A 22,304-nucleotide genomic window follows, 5' to 3' on the forward strand; every position below is an offset into this window, starting at 1 on the left:
ACTCTTACAAGCAGGGGGAGAAGCTAAATGTAATCTATTAATACTTATTTTAAAACATTCTGTTACTCACTGTGCTGCTACGTTTAAGGCTTCACAAACTACATCAAGAATAAAAAATTAGGACAGACAGGAGAGATGGCTTGGTGATGAAAATCTTGCATTGCTCTTGCAGAGGACCTGGATTCCTTTCCAACATGCTGACTCAAAACCATCTGCAACTCCACTTCCAGGGGATTCTACATCTTCTTAGGATGTCCAAGGGCACCAGGCATGCACATGTAGTACACACACGTACATGAGGGCAAACCACTACTTGTATACACAAAATAAACAAATGTATAATTTTTAAAGAATAAAAAAATCTTCCTATAGGAGTTTCAATAAATGGGGTAAACTTGGTGATACTCTTGACATGATATTCTTTTTGCATGCCCAATAGTAGCATGGACGAGACAGAAAAAACCTTCCCCCTCCTAACTGCCCTAGCTCCATCTCTTAGTTGGATTTCTGAAGCCTGCAACCTGACTTCTGTTCCTCTTTCCAATTCTGCACCAGTGCAAACAAGGCTTTCACCCTACCCTTAGATTAAACTTCCTCAAAACATCAATCTGGTTATATTGTCACCCTCCCACTTAGAACAATTCACTGCTGCCCAGGGCCTGACATTCATATAGATCCAACAAACATTTATGCCTCGTGCATGCTAGACATCAAGAGCAAGTGCCCACATTCCTCAGTTTAAGCTATTTGGCCCTTGCCTGTCTCCTCTATGTGACCTCCCAATTCTTACCTACATATGCATTTCTGTCAAGCCAAACTACTTATACTCTCACAAATAATTAGTTGCCCTTAAGCCCCCACACACGCAGTTACTCTACCTGAAATATGCCTGCATACTACCTTTCTCTTACACATTCACGCTTCTTAATCTTAGAGAACGGGGTTTAAATATTTCATGTACAAATAGTGTCACATGCTCAGAAAAAGACAAGTATTTCACTTTTCTTAGTTTCTTCAGAATGCTTATCATATTGAACTCATCATGAACTAGAGACAAGAAAATTACACTGGTCTCCAACCCGAATACCTTTTTTCTTCATCCTGCCTATTATCTTTTGGTCTTATATGTGACAAATGGTGAACTATTTTTGCACCTATTCTCAAGCCAACACCTAACTCTTTTCTTGTGTTTGCTTAGCATGGGTACATAGTTGTTTCCAGGCTTGGAGTAACCAATGTGTGATGGCTTTCTTTTAAAAATATTTATGTATTTTTATTTAATGTATACAGTTGTTTTGCTTGCATTTACGTCTGAGCACCACATACATGTACTACCCACTGAGGCCAGAAGAGGGCATAAGATCCACTGAAACTCAATTTATTAGACTGTTGTGAGCTACCATGAATGAAGGTGCTGCAAACTGAACTCAGGTCCACTGCAAAAACAGCAAGTGCATCTAAGAATTGAGTCATTTCTTCAGCCTCTGTAATATCTTTTTTAGATACAGCTTTCTACTTTTTCAGAAACCTTAACCTAATCAACTGTAGATCTGCCATGCCTATTTTCCCTCCCATCTAAAGACCACACCCTTCCTCCTGATTCAGCTGAATTGTACCTTCTGAGCTTGGATCTTTTGGTTCTAATCATGCTCTTTAAAACATTAGGAATTACAGCCCTATTACTCTTCAACCCTTCACCTGGATTTACTTTTCTTCATAGCATTCATTACCTCACATGATATATTTTCCTTCTGACTATGTGGCTTTCCCACTAGGATACAAGTAGACAATTTCCATTCTGCATGGAGCATCCTCTGTCTATAGAAGATACCCAATGAACAGCTGCTGAATTAATCAATTCATATGAGCATGAGGTGAGGCACTGACAATTTGATATAGCTACTCTCCAGAAATCATCTCTGTCAATGTGTATGGTATTCGTACTAGAAAAGACTCCTCTTATTAAGAATAACATATCTTTAATTTAACTAATTTAAGTGGCGTGTGGTTGGCATGGTTATTTTCACCTTCTGTAAATATTTAACGGGAAAAGAGAAAAACCTCAATCTTCAGAGGAGTCAATTCATTAAATAAGTCATAATGGCTTACACCCATAATCCTAGTATTTGAGAGGTAGAAGCAGGAGGATTGCCATTAGTTTGGAGACAACATAAGTGACATAGTGAGTTCGAGGCCAGCCTGGACCACAGAGCGAAGCCCTGTATCATACATACATAACATATATTATATGTCATATATATAATGATGACAATAAAATGCTAAGCTTTGACACTCACCTGATACATAAATGGTAAACTCTCCCATACAGAAGTCCCCCCTTACTCCTGTTGGCCTGGGTTATGAAGTTCTCCTGGAAGCTTACATAGATAGCCTCATGGAAATACCTCCATAGAACACAGCAGGTATTACAGCTTACTCTCTGTGCCTTTCCTTCTCCACCCTCACTTAGGCCAGACAGAGATGCTTGGATAGAGGCTATCACTCTTTCCTTTCCATTGTTAGCCAGAAGTTGCACAGGTACTTGGTGAATTGAAATGGAAAACTATGAAGCTTGACTTCAGGTTGATGCAGTAAAAAAAAAAAATAATAATAATCTGGTTTAGCAGAGTTATGCTCATATCTTTAGTCTTGCCTCACTTGCTTCAGAAAATGCTGGGAGGGCTTCCCTTCCCAATAAGGTAAATTAGAGTGTATTTCCTATTCTTGTATTTTGACATCCAGGTGTAGTGGCATGACTTCAGGTTGGCAAACATCTCAGTAGGTAAAAATGCTTGCTATACAAACATGAGAACCTAAATTTGGATCCCAGGCACTCATATAAGAAGCTATGAATAGCCAAGGGCATGTTATCCCAACAGCAAATGAAGGGTGTGGGAGCAGGGAGACAGGAGAATAACAGGGGCTTAATGTCTATTAGCCTAGTTTAAAAACAGCAAATCCCAGGTTCACTGAGATACTGTCTCAGGAAAATAAAGTAGAAAGTACTAGAAGATACTCAGTGTCTTCCCCTAGCCTCTATGAATGCCTCTGCACCTTACAAAGTGAAATAATATAAAGAGACCGAGATTAACTGCACAGGAACAGATCACCAATTCAGTTAAGACTTGATCCCTAGGAAGGGAATACCAATCCACCTTCAAAACCTTCAACCCAAAATTTGTCCTACTTACAAGATGTCCAGGGATATAGATGAAGCAGAGACTAGGGGAATGGCTAACCAATGACTGGCCAAACTTGAGACCCATCCTACTGGAGAGAGCAAATTTCCCTGACACTATTAATGATACTCTGCTATGCTTGAAGACAGAAGGCTAGCATAACTGTCTTCTGAGAGCCTTCATCCAGCAGCTGATGGAAACAGATACAGAGACCCACAGTCAAACAACAGGTGGATCTTGGTGAGTCATGTGGAAGACTGGAAAGGATTGAGGGAGCCAGAGAGATCATGGACACCAATAGAAGACCTAAAGAGGAAACTAACCTAGATCCATGGAGGCTCACATAGACTGAACCACCGACCTAAGAGTTGGAAGTAAACCCCCTACACATATGTAGCAGATGTGCAGGTTGTTTTTAATGTGGTCTCTCAGCAACTAGAGTGGGTGCTGGCTCTGACTCTGTTACAGGCCTTTAGGTTCCTTTTTTCTAGCTGGATTGCCTTGTCTGGCTTCAGTGGGAGACATGCTTAGTCCTGCTGCAACTTGATGTGCCAGGGTGGGTTGGTACCCATGGGGGGGGCCTCTCCTTCTCTTAGAAGAAGGAGGGGGGATGAAGGGAGTAATATGAGGGTGTGACTGGGAGAAGAGGAGGAAGGGGGCTTTGATCCGCCTGCAAAGTGGTTAAATTAATTAATTAATAAAAACCAAAAATCTTCATGGACATATATAATACATAAAACAATTACATATATGTAATTTATGTAGTCAGTGCAATGAGAATCAAATATATGTTTAAAAAATACACTTGATACCAGTATCCTCTGTTGCTCTGTGGAGGTGGGGAGGGCCCCAGCGCTATAGCCTAAAATGGTCTGAGCTTCCTTATTCATCTTCTTAGTTTCTGCTTTGTGTGCTCACCTATGCTGAGTGTGTCCCAATGGGAGGTCCCTGGGTTGGTTTCTGTCACATGCAATCTTTCTGGACCTCAACTCCTTAGCACAGTCAGAATCAATAATTCTGACTTCCTGCATTGATGGAGAGTTAAGTGACATGAACTGTTCAGATGAGGTGCTTCAGCAGTGGGAAATATATAGCAAACTGCTATATGTTTGAATTCCTAAACTGTTAAAAACTGTCTGGGAGTCAACCAGCCAGAGAAAATGGGCTGTATCACTAGTAGTTAGAAAAGATTGCTTAAATGTTTGTGAATGGTAAAACAATGTTTACCCCTCTGCTGGCAGCTCAGGCTTAATTAGTGTTTGCAAACTACTTGACATCCTTGAAAGAAAGGTGCCACCCAAGCACAGGCCATTATCATAATCAGCCGGTGGCACACAGGCCTGCAACAAGGAAGACAGACAGAGATACTCAAGATGGAATGAATTGTGGAGAGGCCCAAGGGACAGATTTATTGAGACAGAATTCAATGACCATTAATACGCTCATTTAAAATGTACAAGTCTAATGGGGCTTAATATATACACAAGTATGCACAGCCATTGCTATAGTAGATTTTAGAGCATTTTCATCACATTGAAAAGAATGCTTACCTTTCCACTATCACCCTTTCTGTACTCTATCTTCCCCAGCTTAAACAGCCACTTTCTGCTTCCCATCATTATAAATTAGGAGCAATTCCAAGTTGTTCATATAAATAGAATCGTAAGTATGCTGGTTAGTTTTTTTGTCGATATGACTTAAACTGGGGTTATTCGGGAAGAAGGCGACCCTAGAAGATAGAAGAAAGCTAGTCGAGCACAAGCCTAAAACAGGAAGCACTCTGTTGGCTCCCATCTGCTCCTGCTTGAGTTCCTACCCTGACTTCCACCAATTATGGAATAATTAGACATGTAAGGCAAATAAATCCTATATTCCCCAAGTTGCTTTTGGTTCCGGTGTTTACCCTGACAATAGAAAGTGGGCTAAGATAGCATGTTATCTTGCCTCCTGTGCTCTGCTCACTTAGGCACCATTTTCCAGGTTGACTCATGTTGCAACAAACCCGGGTATGCATAGCCCTAGCTTATCTTTTGCAATTAATATTTTGAGGCACAGTCTCACTATGTAAGTGAGGCTGGCTTGAACTCGTGAGACTTCTGTTGCAGAACTACAGGCCCATGCTAACATTGCTACTGGTGTTTTGTATCTGCGGGTGGCCAAATTATGTCTCTGTTCATGATGTGCACTATAGGAGTATACAGGTGATGAACATATGACTGTACCATCTTAATATCATGAATAATGATGCTAGGAACTTTTGTATACAAATTTCTGCTCAAACAGTTTTTACTTCCTTTGAGTGTAAACCTAAGGTCTATGGACACTCTACATCCAACTTTTGAGCAAGCCCTAGACAGTTCTACATAGTGGCAGCACAGGTTACAATTCCACAAGGATAATGTCTCTTTGATCTTATAAAGGTGTGAACATTTCTTTGTACTTGTAAGTATCTGAGTACCTTTGGAGTTTTTTTTTTTCCTTTTTTCTGGGAAACTGTATACATTTCTACACATATGCATCTAGTCGTGTGTGACTCTTTTGAGGCTCATGCATCTCGCTTCTGTTAACTTAGACAAGTATTTCTATTCTGGTTGTGTGTCTACTGGAAGCTTCTTTGGCGAATCTCACCCCTTCCACTCTGAGTTTTGCTGTATATCTCATGATTCAATATGCATGCTGGTGTGATGTACTTCCTCTTTAAGAGACCAATACTAGAGTAGGACTCTCTGTTATACCTAATGCCACTGTTCTGAGTTATACTAAATTTTTAAAAATGCCTTCTCTAATTTAGTCTCAACTAGTTTGTCCATATCTAACACTCTGGTATGTCATTTAGCTTTTACCATGTATGCTAGATAAGGTGCATATAGCAAGTTATCCATTCATCTCAGGGGGTAAGGGTGTTGGATAATAAGAGAACATTACTCACAGACACATTTCAAAGGACCATGAAGTAGCATTAAAGACATACAGTAAGATAGGATGTCTCAGTTCTCTCTAGGCACTACAGCTTTCTGTTATTGTTCACTCGGCTCAATTCACACTTTTATTTCTTGTTTTTCAATTGCTGTGATGAATACCATGAGCAAATGTAGCTTGGGAGAGAAGGGTCTATTTGCTTTTATGTCATCATCACTGAACATCACTGAGGAAAGTCAAGGCAGGAACTCAAGCAGGGCAGGATCTGAAGCAGAGATCACGGAAGAGTGCTGCATACTGTCTTCCTCCCCGTGGCTCACTCTGTCTGTTTCTTATACACCACCTGCCCAAAGACAGCTCACCTTCAGTGGCCAGGCCCCTCCTGCATTGATGATTAATCAAGAAAATGACCCACAGATTTGCTCAAAGACCAATCTGATGGAAGATGCAATTCCCCAACTGAGGATCCCTCTTCCCAGATGACTCCAGCTGGGAAAAAAAAAAAAAAAAAAAAAAAAACACAAAAAAAAAACATGAAATCAAACAGCACCTTGCCAGATGCTGTGGAATCTGAATTTACAATCCCTTAAATCAGAGGTCACTGAGACAGTGCTCCACTTCTTAGAAGAATGTAGCACATCCAAGCCTCACCAGGATCTTTAGAAGCATTAGATTCAGAGCATTTTACATGTTAATTACAAATTCTTCCTTAGGGACACGATCAATGAACAGGCAGCCACATTCATCCAGTCAGATATGCATTTTAAACCTTCCTTTCATCCTCATAGCTGCATGAGCTCAGAATCTTACTTAGCATCTTTGAGAATCAGTTCCTTCTGATATTGAGGAATGATCCTGAGACTGCAATGAGGTTGTCTGATTAACTAAAAACAGAAGATATTAAAATTATATTATTTTAGAACCTTTGGTCTCCTAAAGATTCTTACTAGTAGAGATGCAGCCATACATAAGTGAAAACAACACAAACTTAGGAGAGAGAAGAGAAACACTAGTGTAGATTCTTGGCTGAACAGTAAAACAGTGCTCAGCTCCTGCTAGGATATCCTATCCCTTCATGTCTCTATTCCTTTTCCTTATAACATCGAGCACAAATTAACACCACTCAGAACAGCAGTCATTAGATAAATGAAACTATCTAGGGAGAAGGAAAGTGAGGTGACCCCCGTGGTCTACCTGACATTGCTCAATGTCAGTGTGTCACAGTAGGTTGTGAGTCCATGGAATGGACTTAGCTGGCCCTGCCAATGGTAATGAGAAACATTGCTTGCTTTGTAACAGCAGGTAGCATTCCCCAACAAATATTGCTTCAATTTTTAATGACATTTCTGGATAGTTTTTATTTATTATTTTATGTATGTGAGTGTTTCCTCTGCATATATGTTTATGTATCACAGATATGCCTACTTCCTGTAGGTCAGAAGAGAACATTGGATTCCTGAAACTAGAGTATGGATGATCATAAGCCAAGATGTGGGTTATTGGAACCAAACCCAGGCCCACTATAAGAGCAACAAGTGCTTTTAACCACTGAGCCATCTCTCTAGCTCTGACATTTTTTTATTGTAATATAGACTTTACATGCTCCATTAATTCATGCTGGAATTCAGAGTGGTCTTTCCCACAGTCAGCAGGTATTTAGAGAGTTCTATTATTTATTTAGAAGTACTTGGAAAATAAAAAAATACTGTAAAATTGAATATGCCCACTAGTAGTAAAAGGTGTTTGTTTTTTTTTTAAAGAATACTGTATTTTTTTGCATAATATCTGTGACAGGTTTTTGTTAGAGAATTCATATTTGTGTGTGTTGAATGTGGAAATCGGGCAGCAGCTGTTGTCAATTCCAAAGGGATCTCTCCAGTGGAGAGCATAGGATTTTGCCACCTGATGAGAGGTGGGCTTCAGTGTGGCCATTGAGGGTGAAAAGCCCGAAAGATTTATCTCCTGCTAGGGAAAAATGCCAAACCTCCATTTCCTGAAGCATGTAATGCTCAGGAAACTGTACATATTGGACTTAGACAAAGAATGGTTCTTGCAACATGCAGACCAAAGGTGTAACCAATGGACTGCAGTTTGCAACAGAAAGCACCAGATTCTATCAATCAGTTTCCTCTGGGAAACTGAGGCTCTGCAGTAGCTCTCTCCATGAAGCACCTAGTAAGTGAGAGCCTTCCATGACAGTAAATAATGTCAAATGATGGGAATTTTCTCTTTGGGTCTACCTCCTGATGTCTTTCTTTGTAATGTTCTGCCATCTGGTATAATTTCCTAAAAAGCTAATGCTTGTCCTTGTTCACACCCCTTCAGTAACCATAGACTACTCAGCCTTACTTTTCAAACACCCAGCATTGGATCCAATGGATGCCTCTGGCTTTTTTATGGTCCCTCACATATCTTCAACCCCTAGGTTTTACTACCCCCAACCTTTACTTATAGCTTCATTGAGAGGGCAGCTGTAGCACTATGTCATCTGCCAACCACACCAGCCCTAGCTCTATAGCGTTAGTGGCTACTTCACCAGACACCTATCTTCAGCATGTCCTAGAAGCTCTGAATATATTACCTGTTATCATCAAATGATTCCTGATGGTCAAGTAATATATTCTCTGGTGCTTGAATGGAATAATCAAAACGTTAAAGACAAAATCTGCCTTCTTTCTAGTTTAATTCCAACTAAGAAGTAAACATATATAGTAAGATTTCCTGTCCTGTGAGGGAAGAAATAGCAAGAGTGTACGTTGAGAAGAAGAAGAAAGAGCAGGAGAGTCCCTTACGCAGCCTTACCTCCTTCTCCTTGTACCATTCAGATAATTCCTCTCCTCTCCCTTATGCTGTCTCTGGCCCTGTCTGCCTTCCCCACAGAACATTTGTTGGTAGGAGATGGTAGTCAAACAAAAGGACTGGGAGCTATCATGTAGATGATGCTCCCAGGAGGTGGGACCTTGCCAAATCCACTTTTCCTTTTCAATACATTTGGCTGGACCCAAAAATCTGTTGGTCAAAGCCCATCTGAGAAACAACCATTTCAAGCAAAGGTCCAGATCCCTGAGATGGAAGTTTGGCAAAACCTAGTTGTCACGGTAACCACGCTCCCAGCTTCAACATTTCCTACTTATGTTTTTTAGTGTGGGGTTTATGTTTCAGAAAGGTTTTTTTTTTTTTTTCTTTCTTTTAAACCTCCAAATTTGTGAGAAAATGTCTGCCATGGGAATTAAGAGAACACACTGCTTATAACTGAGTAGGAACCATGGGGGATTTGAAGGTCTCTCTGACTGAAAAATATCACACACAGGACTTGGAATCTAAGCAACAGGATATTAGGACTGGGTTGCCGTTGGTCTCCCAGGCCTCCTATGTAGCCTCCTTCTTAATCAACCAATCCTTCTTTTACCACAAAGATCACATCGCATTTTTTTTTTCAAAAAGAGAGCACTGAGCATCTTATATTTTGAAGTGTCTGGCAACATTTTTAAGGGAAATAGACTTAAATCACATAAAAATATGGTCATTTACCACATATTTAGCCCCCATTTCCTTCAGTTCTTCCCCATGACAGCCTTAAAACACTCTCATTCACCCACCAGATCAGCTGAACCCAGCTATGGTCCTAATTCTTGAGGACAGATAAAGAGAGGTAATACCCAGAGGACCTGAAGGCCCAGGAGTATCTGTGGGAAAGGTGACTCCTGCTAGACTTTACTTTCCATCTGAGAGCTCCTGCCCTGTCTCTGAATGGCCAGTCAGGATCCCCTTTGAAAGTGACAAGGACAGAGCCAGCAACTGGGATAAAATCCTCCCCGATAAGGTTTTGTCCTGCATATCTGTGCCAGCAGGGCAGTTTGGGCAGATTTAAAGTTGTAATGAAAATGGAGTACCTAACTTTGCCAATTACAGAAAGAATGCTGCTTATCTCTCCAGTTAGCTGCTAAGATGCCTTAAGGGTTTAGATTAGAAGACACAGACAGACGGAGAGAAGAGTTATTAAATTTTGAAGCTGACACAGAAAAAAAAATTAGAGATAAACAGATGAGAAATAGAACATGTTAAATCTCACTAAGAGATCAAGTTGATGAAATTATCAGCAACTTTATGCTACATAAATAGCAAGCTCAAGTGTATATATACACACATATACATGTGTGTTACAAATATATATATATATCAAGCTCAATGTAAATATATATGTTACAAATAATTATACATATATAACAACCATACATATAATGTGAGCACATTCTGTCATGTATTGAGGTGGCTATATACAGATAAAGACTTCAGACAATATTTTTCTCTAAGCACAAGGCTGCACATATATGGCATGCATCATTTCTGGAGGACATGATAATAACTTATCAGTTTTGGAAGCTGAACAGAGCTCACAGGGATAGTTATCTCAAGCACACAATGACAAACACGCAAAGATAGGATAGGAGAAACACTTCTTTCCTTCAAGAAGGGCCATGTGAGGCAATAGTTCTTCTGTAGTAGGTGAACAGCAGACACCCATAATCAATCTTCCATAATAAAGTGCCTCTTAATTTGAGTTCATCTACATTAGCCCAGGAGACACCTATGATGATAGACTCATGAAATTGTAAGTGGCATTCTAAATTTTAAAATAAGTGTCCAGTTCTTCATGCCTCAAGGTCCATAGGTCAATTCTCTGAGTTTCAGGGAAGACGTCCCTTAGCCTACCACCACCTGTTACTGTCATCTTTATCATCATGTTTCACCCTACTCTTGATGAGGTTTAGGAAAGATCACCTCAGTCTTTAAATACAGATGAATTTTAATATCTCAGAGTTTGACATCAAGCCATTTCTCCTGATGGTTTCCTTTAAGTCATTACTACTGCCGAAAGGTTTTAAAAATTCAACTTCTTATTGTTTTATCTTCTGTGAAGAAATGAGGCAATTTATAATGACATTATAGTGAAAACTATTTAAGAGAAAAGAAACTGCTGGCACATAGCTGTAATCTCAGCACACTGGAGGTGAGGCAGGAGAATTACAAGTGTGAGGCCAGCTTAAGTTATATACTAAAGTGGTGTGTGTGTGTGTGTGTGTGTGTGTGTTTGTGTTTGTGTTTGTGTGTGTGTGTGTGTGTGTGTGTGTGTGTGTGTGGTGAAAGGGAGCAAAAGAGAAAAAAAAATGACCTTACTGAATGCTTACAATTTTCTTGATGATAAGTTCTATTGGCTTTAACACAAGCTATTATACCACAGTGGATTTATATTGCATCAAACATCAAGTTTTTATGGAGGCAGACGAAAATTTAAGATGCTGTTATAATACATTTGCCTTTCCTGACTCTCACAAAGTCATGATCGTAGCACATGCCTGAGAGTCAGTGAATTAACATGTAGACCCCAGAGAAATGAGAAGTAGAGCACTTACTTTAAAACTTAAATTCTACTTCCATATTCATGATCTTAGCACTCGGTATCTCCTGGAGTAACTCAGATTAGCCCCCAAAAGAAGCTTGTGGAGACTTTGGAGTACATTTTTCATCTCCTACAGTAGTTAGTTGTTACTGTCAACATGACACAACCTAGAATTCCTAGGAAGATAGTCTCAGTGAGAGATGGTCTACACTGGATTAGCCTATGGGAATACCCATTGGGACTGTCTTGATTATGTTAACTGGGAAGACCCAGCCCCAGAATGGGCAACACCATTCTCTGAGCTTGGATTCTGAACTATGGAAAGGCGGAAGAAAGGAGCTGAGCAGTGAGTGTGGTGCTCTGTTCACTCTTTGTCCTGGGCTGTGCATGTGGCTAATTACATCAGATAACTGCCTTGCCTTCCGACGATGGTAGACCGCAACCCAGAATCGTAAGCCAAATAAACTCTCTCTCCCTTGCTTCTGCTGGGATGTTTAATCAGAGCAACAGGGAGAGAAACTAGGACACTGATCATAGAATCAAGAAAATGTGGTTTTATTTGTGTTTACTTTATTGTCTTGTTATGCTAAGAGTGCATTGAAGGCATTTGTGCAGAGTATGAAAACATGTTTATTCCTTCAGTACTTGAATTTCAGTTACCATAAGATGCCATCAGTCTTAGTGCTTTATGAAAAGAGAAAAGTTTAGATTAAGTGAAAAAAAAATGAATGAAGAGATCTCAGGAGCTCTGAACTCACTGAAGACTACTAGTATTATATTTATAAAACATTAATTTAGTATATTATATAAATTACCTGTATAAATTAATTATATAAACTACCTTTCCATTGCCAGCCCTAGACTTCTGACTTTTACATCCTGATCAGTTGAAAGCAGGATAGACAGTGGCTTGATAGAAAATACAGTTTCCAAGGAATGGTATGTGCTTTGTTGTACTCTCAAAGTGCCCTGTGCTTTTACTTGTTAGTGCATCTCATATATCCATGTATTTTTGCTTTCTCTTCTTTGACTTAGGGCATTCTTTCCCTTTTGCCTGTTTCCTCCTCCTTCCCTCTTCAAACTTTATTTTGGTTTTCCCTTATTTCTTTTTTAAAATTTTTTGTGATAATACAATTATATATTTCACCCTTCCCTTTTCTTCCTCCAACCCCCTTTCTCTCTTTTAAATTCGTGACATTTTCTTTAATTGTGCTTGTGTGTGTGTGTGTGTGTGTGTGTGTGTGTGTGTGTGTGCTTGTGTGTGTGTATTACTGGATACATAAATACAACCATCTCTCTCTGAATAATGTTACTTATATGTGTGTTTTCAGGGCTGATCATTAGTATTGACTAACCTGTTGGTGTGCTTTTCTCTGGGGAAAACCATTTCTTTCACTCTCAGTGTTACTTATTTCTGATTTTTTTTCCTTCTTCATTCCTTTTATTAAATTTATTTAATTTTTTATTTTGAGCTTTTTATCTTACTTAGAATTTTTGTTTTCACTTTTTCCTAAACCCCTTCTCTTTCCTCTTCTCTTCCTTTCTCCTCCATAACCTTCTTCTTTCTTTGACTGAACATTTATTCCACTGTTTCTTCCTTTCCTTGTCTCCTTAATTTATCTCACTTATTAACTCTATACACCCTAAGTAACTGTTAGTTTTGCCACTTTCAGTGTTATCACTGATGATGCACTACTAGGTTGTAACTGATTTTTAAATATTTTTCTGTGTTTTATATGGTTGGATGTTATTTATACTATAATGACTAATATTGGTGGTAGAGCCTTTAAGTGTAGGCTGCTCAGTAAGAAGACCATCCCCAACCAACTATATATATATATATATATATATATATATATATATATATATATTTGTTATATATATTTATATATATATATGTTATATATATATAAAATATATGCATATAATATATAAATGCATATAACAAATATGCAAGTGGCAACACAGAACACAGAAACATAAAGAGAAAGAAAGAAAGCACAGGTGCTTCAAATGACCATCACTCCTCAACTGCTGAATCCAAATACACTGAAATAGTTAGAATGCCAGTTGAAAGCTTCAGAAGTTTTCTAGTAAAAATGAGCATTGACCTGAGGGTATAAACAAGAAGATTAATTCAATTCAGGACTAGGAGAGGGAGGCCAGCCACACAGAGAAAACATAAAAAAAAAATCACTGAGAATATCAACCATTTGAATAAAAATGTCAAGGACAAGGAAGAAAAATTCAGCAAAAAAAATAAAATTTGGAGTAGGGAAACCCAGAAATGTTGTAAGTTAAACTCAATCAAATAAAAACAAGGAAGAAAGCACCACCAGTGGACATGAGAAGCAGAGAAAGAACATCAGGGAAATGTTGAGAAATTTACATCAAACACCAACACAGAAAAATCAGAAAAATGAGCATGACCACAGCCTCCAAGAGCTGCAGTACATAATGATGAGAGGCTTATTAATCCATTAGCTAGAAGAAGCTGAAGAAAACTGTTTAGGAAATTACAACAGAAACTTCCCCAGATTCAGAGAAAGACATAAACATACAAATACAAGAGATATTCAGGACTCCATATCAACATGACCAAAGAAGACCATTTCCACACATATAACGGTCCAGATAGCAAAATAACTGAACTAAGATTGCTATATATAGCAAAATTATCTTTTAAAGGTGATAGAAAAATAAGGACATGTTGATATAAGCATAGATTAAGATAATTTCTGGCCAAAGTCAGCACTGTGGAAGATTTTTATAGAAATAGTATATGCAGAGGAGGAAGATATACAGGCTCAATCACAATAATATGGGAAAGAACACATTAATGAGAGAACTACTTGAGTAAAGATAGCTAATCTATTATGTCCAAAAGTAAACCAGTAGCTCTTTAATAGCAATAGAGTAATAAGTAAAGAATAATAACCCAGTCAAGGGTGAAGATGACCAAAAAAGTTTATAGAAATAAGGGAATAGATCTCAATAATAACCTAAATTATAAATAGCTTCAACTTCCAATAGCTATGGAGACTGAGTCACTAAAGTACAAAACTAGATACAACTATCTATCATCACCAAAAAATCCACCTCAGGGGTAAAGGCACTCACAGGCATTTAGAAAGTGGATGGAAACAAAAAGCTATTTGGTATAGCTATTCTAATACTTCATAAAGCAGACTTCAAGCGAAAACTGTAGACTTCAATTAGTCCAAAGAGAATGAAGAAAAAATCACCAAGAAGATAAAAAAATTATAAATATACATGTAACAAAATTGAAGTCCCAATTTTATAAAAAATTTACAGTATTAATGAACATAACATATAGGTCATATGGGTTATGATACAACAATAATAGGTGATTTTAATACTGCATTCATGTTTAGATAAGTCACCCAAACTAAATGTCAAAAAGGAACTTCAAATTACACCCTACATCAAAGAGACTTCACAGATATACCCACAACATTCCTCCCAACGACATAGAGCATCTCAGCAGCCTATAGAACTGTCTTTAAAATAATCCACATTGTAGACAATAAATAAAGTCTTACAAAATACAAAATAATTGGAAGAACCTCTTGTATCTTAAGATCATTATGTAATAAAATTAGAAATCAGTAACTACACAAACACATGGAGTGAACAGCAAACTTTTGAATGACCAGTGGGGTCATTGAAAAAGAAAATTAGGAAGAAATTTAAAAGTTCTTAGAAGCAATGAAAATCAAAGAAAACTCTTCCAGAACCTTTACAACGCAGTTAAAACAATCCTAAGGGGAGAGTTTATAGCACCGAGTACTTCATTAAAACTCAGAAATATGTCTAATAAATGACATAATGACAGGTCTCAGTATCCTAGACAAACAAGAATAACCTAAAGCTGATATGCTAGGCAACAATAATTGATAAATATCAAGGGAGAGCCTTGCACAAGGAGCCTAAAAATAACAGAACTGTCCTCTGAGAGTCTCCAGCCAGCAGCAGATCAAAACAGATGGGAAGGGATGGAATAGACGGACCCAGAGTGGACAAGAACTCCATGAGAAGGCCAACAGAGTCAACTAACCTAGGCCCATGGGGGCTTACAAAGACTGAAGCACCAACCAAAGACCATGCATGGACTGGACCTACGACCCCAACACATATGTAACTGATGGGCAGCTTAGTCTTCATATGGGTTCCCTAGCAAGTGGAGCAGGACCTGTCTATAACATGGATTCTGATACCTGCTTTTGGATCACTTCCTCATAATGAGGTGGCCTTGCCTGGCTTCAGTCGAAGAGAATGTGCTCTTGATGAAACTTGATGTGACAGGGTGGTTTGGTATGAGGGTGAGGCAGGGTGAGGGGGCAAGGGGTAAGAGTGTAGAAGGGTGGGACCAAGAGGAAAGGAGGGATAAGGTTGCAATCAAGATGTAAAGTGAATAAATAAATATATTTAATAAAAATAAAACAAAATGGAGTATTAAAAAGCAACGTACAGAATTGATCATAGAGCCGGTTCTTTAAAAAAATACAATTAACAATCCCCTATGAAAACCAATCAAAAGAAAAAAAAGATCAAAGAAAATTCGAGATAAATAAAAGATTACCATAGAATCCAATGAAATACAGAGAATCATTAACTGGGTACTCTAAGCGCTTACAACCCACACAACTTGAAAATCTAGAAACAGCGCAAAAGTGCTTAGACCTACGTGGTCTACCAGAATTAAACCAGGAAAGTATAAACAACCTGTCTGTAAAATTTCACCAGCTGGCTGGATTCTTGGCTCTACCTTCACAGCCAAGATTCAGATTACTTCCACCATTCCAAACAATCCCTAATGTCACCATTTCACATTCCTTCTTCCCAGCTTCTGCTTTTCCCCAGCAGGTATCTAGCCACTGGCAATGACCAAATTCCTCAATTCCTAAATTCATTCTCAAAATGTTATCATCTCAAAATACTAGGTAAATGGAAGCATGCAATTAGAACAGGGCAAAAATGAAACGTGCACAATTTAAACAGATCCATTTGGGATTGGATGATTTGATCTTTCATTGCTTACATTTGAAGTTCTTTGTATATTCCAGATACTAGTTTCCTCCTATCTGTACCTGGCTCAACTTTTATTTCTCTCATTTTGTATCTTCACTCTGGTGGCTTCATTTCTGCTGTGCAGAAGCTTTTTCATTTCATGTAATTCCATTTGTCAATCCTTCATGTTATTTCTTGAATTACTGAAGTTCTTTTTAGGAAATCCTTGCCTGTATCTTAAGTGTTTTCCTCTAGCAGTTTCAAAATTTCTGTTTTTATATATTAAGGTTTTGGTCCATTTTGAATTGACTTATTTTTTATTTTAGATATTATAACACAATTACATTTCCCCCTTCCCCTTCTTCCCTCTAAGCCCTTCCATATACCCCTCCTTATTCTCCTTCAAATTGATAGCATCTTCTTTCATTAATTTTTATTGCATACCTATATAATAAGTCATCCGAAAAGAAGAAATAGAAATGGCCATGAAATATTTTAGAGAAAGGTCAACATTTTCAAATACCTCAGAAATGCAAATTTATTATTATTATTATTATTATTATTATTATTATTATTATTATTATTATTATTTTGCAAATCCAACTCACTCCAGTTGGAAAGGCTATCATCACGAATACAAATGGTAATGAAGGCTGTGAGGATGTGGGCACAGATGAACATTTTCCAGTGCTGGTGGGAATCAGTCTGGAGGCTCCATCAAAAACTGAAAATAGAAGTACCTACCATATGATGCAGATACTTGGGTATATACCCCTAAAGACTCTAACATAACATACTTTCAAACCCATTGCTGTCACTGCTCACAGTATTGTGCTAGAAAATGGAACCAATATAGCATTCACCAACAGACAAATGGAAAAAGATGTGGCATGTACACACAATAGAATATTATTTAAAAGTCATGAAGAAAAATGAGATTTGCATGGAAGATCATTCGATGGGTGAAAATAGAGAGGGTAACGGAATACATCTGATACAAAGGCGGAAGACTAAGACTAAGTTGGAGAAGGAAGGGAATAAACTAGAAGGAGGGAGAACCATGGGAGAGAGTGGAGGAGGAGCACAAATAAGAGCAAAGCATGCTCACACATATGCATGATTATATCATGATGAAATGCATTACTTTGTATGATAGCTTAAAACATTCGCTTAAAAAAATACAGAAAGGAAAAGAGAGAAGGAGAGATGATGAGATGTAAAGGAAGGAAGAAAGGAAGAAGACAAAAGGGCTTGGAAAGGTCCTTACCTCCCAGAAACTATGGCCAATAAGGCATAACTTAAACACTTCAACATGGTGACTCCTAGGGTGGGGTGAGAATCTATGGGAGAGGACTTGTATGTGCCAAGTCTTGGTTTCATTTTCATCACTGAAAAACAAAAGCTGTTAGTCAACAACTGAACCACCTTACAGAATAAGAAATGTCACTTATTAGAGGAATATCATAGCAAAGCAACCGCTATGATATCTACCACCCTATAAAAAAATTAGTAGATAAAAATTATTCAAAAAAAGGCTTCAAAACTAGTAGTACAAGGAACACCCTAAAATGGTGTTGACTTTAGCAAAGAACTTAAGGTAGCTTTTACAAATATGTTCAAAGAACTTCTAGAATTTCAAACATGAGAAACAAAAATTACTTTAACAAATAACCAAAAAAAAAAAAAACTATACAAGAAAAGGGTAAGGTTGATAATTAAAAAAAAAAAAAAAAAAAAAAAAGAGAGGTTCAACAGATGAGTGGTGAAAGGAGAATGCAATGAACACTTAAACTTTTCAATTAAGAGTATCTGGTTTTAAGAAGAGGTTAAAGAGGTTGATGGAAGATGAGAAAACCCTCAGGAATGCTTGGGACTGTATCAAACTGTGTAACATATATGAAACAGGTATTAGACAAGAAGACAGTGGGCAGAACTATAAGGAATAGTTCATAAAGCCAGGCACAGTGGCTCACTGCCAGCACTCGGGGAACAGAGGTAGGTGGATCTCTGTGAGTCTGAGGCCAGCCTGGTCTACAAAGTGAGTCCAAGACAGCTAAAGTTACAACAGTCAAAGCCTTGTCTCGAAAAAGAAAAAGAAAAGAATAATTGAATTGAAGAAATGCAGTAGCTACGGCCTGGGAGAATTTAAAGAAAAAATACTTTAAGATCCAAAGTTCCATAAGCCCAAGCAAGACAAATACAAAAAAGACCTCAGTGAGCAAGTTGCGTGGAAAACTGCTGGAAACTGAAAACAAAGAAAACATTCTGACAGAGCTCTGGGCAGTGGAGAAGGGGAAGGACAGGTTGCAGTGTCACAGCAAGGAGAATTATTGAGTTTATTTGTGATTTGTCAAACATAAGGGAAGCAAGAAAACAATGCAGTGTCTTTAAAGGACTAGAAGAAAATTGTTCTCAGCCTAGAGTGCTGTGTCCAGTTATATATATCCTTCAGAAACAAGGGTCGGACACAGGCACATTTGGGTGAAATAAACTGGGATGAATTTTTATCAGTACTATGAATTTTCAATACATGGTACTGTCAACATGGGTATTCATCATAGAGTGACACTTCTCTACTCATGTGCTGTAACACCATGACCAAGGCAGCTTATAGGATGAAGGGTTTATTTGGGACTGGCAGTTCCAGAGGATAAGAGTCTTATCACCATCATGGTGAAGAACATCCCGGCAAACACTAGGCAAGGCAGTAAGAACAGCTGGGTTTTCACGTCTCAAACTGTGAACAGGAAACAGAGAGAATGAACTGGAAATGGAACAAAAGCCTACCCCTGGCAACACACACACACACACACACACACACACTCTCTTCCACGAGCTAGGCCACACCTCCCAAGCATCCCCAAGTAGCCATCAACTGAGGACCAGGTATTCAAATAGCAGAGAGAGTAGGGGATACTCCACTCAAACCACCACAATAATACACTGCTGTTTCCCATTCCCCACCCCCCACCTCTAATTATTTGTCGAAAAACTGAACCCTTCAGTCTGTTAGTAGTCCTCATGGCAACAGTAATGTGAGATCAGAAAACTGGACACAGGAGGCCACAAAGAGATCTGAATATTCAATGTCAAAAGGCGACTGTCTGTTCGCTAATGTTTTTCTCAAAATATCGACTCTTCCTATTGATCACACGAATATATAAGAAAATGGGTGAAGAAGGAGGAGGGAAGGTGGATTAAGAGAGAAGGAGGGAGGGGTTTATGGGGGGATACAAAGTGAATAAAGTGTAATTAATAAAAAAAGAAAATGGATGGTAAAATTAACATTTATTTGATTTATTTTAAAATGTTAGAAACATGGGGAATTCAAGTTCTTCTGTCATGAGAGTCAAATTATTTACAGCAGTTTGCCTTTTTTCATGGGTGTTGACACACATTCCAAGGTATGTTATCTATCCTTAGAAAAATGCACATTCTTTTTCTTAAGCACAGGCTAGGTTTTCATGGGATATGTGTGTGTGTGTGTGTGTGTGTGTATGTGTGTGTGTGTATGTGTGTGTGTGTGTATTTGAACCTCTATGTGTTCAATGTCAAGAACTATTTGAGAGTTGTTTTTTTGTTTTTTTTTTTTATGTGGAGAGGTATCATAGTGTCATCATTCCCACAGTTATGTATTCCTTCTGTAACTCCGCTGAAGTTTGTTCAAATCTTACTTCCATCATTATTACATCTTTTCCTTTCTTACTTCCCTCCTATGATGAACTGTTTTTGGAAAGGGTGAAATCTGAGTTTGTCAATGGGAAACAAGGAGGTGACATGCATCAAGCCTTGCTGTCTATGTATTAACCAAGTGAGACATTAAAAGTATAGAACTATGAAGGAAGGTGGCATGATTGCCACAGGTCATGTTGTGTCCCTGTCATTTACGTTGTAATCTATGGGTGAACTATCAAAAAGTTTGTACCTTGTACAGCTATTCACTGTGAATAAGTACTCTGTAGTAATGAGTCAGATGAGCAGGTCCACCTCTCCCTAGGGCTCTGGACATCTGCTAAGCACCGTTAAAACACCCCTCAAATCTGTTTAGTAATCACTATTTAGTGTTAATGATAAGTTATTTCAGTTTGTATTGTAAGCACTCCTGCTGTTACTTTTTGCTGTAAATAAGAACAGATATTGGGGGTGGGGCAGTCAGGCTCCCTAAATAGCACTTATTTTGCTGTCTTCCTGCCTGGACTGTCTTGAGCAAAAGACATTTGTCCAATGCCAGCCAGGCTGCCCTTATATCAGCACCAGTCTTCTGGAACACTCCACAGAAATTAGGAGACAGCTAGGCAAAGATTGGCCCTGATTGCCTGGGTCCCTGAAGGTGCAGCCTCAGCAAGGGCTGTTTGAACCAGTTTTACTAGATTTCTTGCTAGTGCAAGGCTTAATGAACTCTAAATGACCCTGAAACTATTTCCATCTTGGCCACAGGGAGAGTGCTGGCCCTGGTAGAGGGACCACTGTTACTGTCTCTAAGAGTCACGGCCATCACCATCCACGGCACGTCCCAGTGACTGTGACTGGTGATCAGGGTCAACTGTTGTTGACCCAAACAAATGGCTGTGATGGGTCTAAACATCCCTTCTTGGGCTACACAAGTAGGCTGTATCTTCTGGAGGGCACCCTCTGTGCCGCCTTCCCCAGCACCACTAGGCCCAACAAAAGATTTTGTTGGAATGATCTTAACTTGCTTCCTATCAGAATAATGAGAGGTGAGCTGGCACTAGGAAGGCCTTGCAGAGATGGCAGAGAGCAGTAATGGGGAAGTGGGGAAAAGGTACCAGTTCCTGTCTATGTTCCATACCCTCCACGTACTCCTTGTCCCTGTCATCCAGTTTCCAAGCTGCAAGCTGCAGCCCTCGATTGACCCCTGGAAGCATCAGCAACAACCATGGCTGCTTGACAACTGCAGATGCAAGGCTGAGGCTAATCTATTAGCAATCCCACCTGCTCGGTGCCCACACCTGAGCAATTCCAGCTGTGCCTGGGGACTGGTTTCCTTGGTGCCCTACTGTGTTTTCTGGCTCCAGAGCAGCAGTGGATGCTCAGGTTCACAAATCTGGCTCCCAGATGCTGTGCCAGCAGAAGCAGAAAATCCCAAGTCAACCTGGCAGCAGCCACGAGGTTTAGTAACGGGTCAGAGAGCCAGCTTTCTTACACCTCAAGAAGCAGCTCCTGATTGGCCAGGGCAGAAACAAGATGTGGAGCTGAGACATTAGAGGAAATGGAGGCAAGAGCCTGGAGAGCTGATGAGGGCTTGTAAGGAGCGGAGACAAGAACCTGCAGACCCAAGTCACCAGGTGAGTTTCAGAGAGCTGTCAAGTCTTCAAGCAAATCTCAGATCTTGGTCTCAGAGATGAAAGGCTGTTAAAGTACCAAGGGCCAAGGGTCCTCAGACCGGAGGCCTGCATGGAATTGCAACACTAGAGAGCGCCTTCTGCTGTTGCTTCCACCTTCCTCCTGCTGCCCCTCGCTCTGTCCAGCACCGAGGGAACTATGGGATCGCTGCTTGCCCACCTACTTGTCTATCCCGGAAGAGGAAGAGACCTCTTCAGCCAGCTGCTTGCCACAGTAAGAGAGATATCAAGTCACAGTGCTGAGAAATAGGGGCTGCAGTTTCGATCGAAATGACCTCCGAAACCAAGTGTTAAAGGCTTGGCAACATCTCAGTGCTCTTGGGAAGTGACAGAAACGTGAAAAGGCGGTGCTGGCTGGGACATCTACTGGTCATTGCAGCATGACCTTAAGGGGGACTATGAGAATGTGGC

The 22,304-nt window shown here is 39.3% G+C and overlaps 1 pseudogene; it reads left to right on the forward strand.

The window, feature by feature from the left end:
• Positions 1-21,785: 21,785 nt before the first annotated feature.
• Positions 21,786-22,304, forward strand: part of LOC129672050 (ADP-ribosylation factor-like protein 4A) — a 143,186-nt pseudogene continuing 142,667 nt past the window's right edge.

The sequence above is a fragment of the Psammomys obesus genome, unplaced genomic scaffold (assembly GCF_907164565.1).
Source record: "Psammomys obesus unplaced genomic scaffold, mPsaObe1.curated_primary_1811, whole genome shotgun sequence".
Lineage (NCBI taxonomy): Eukaryota > Metazoa > Chordata > Mammalia > Rodentia > Muridae > Psammomys > Psammomys obesus.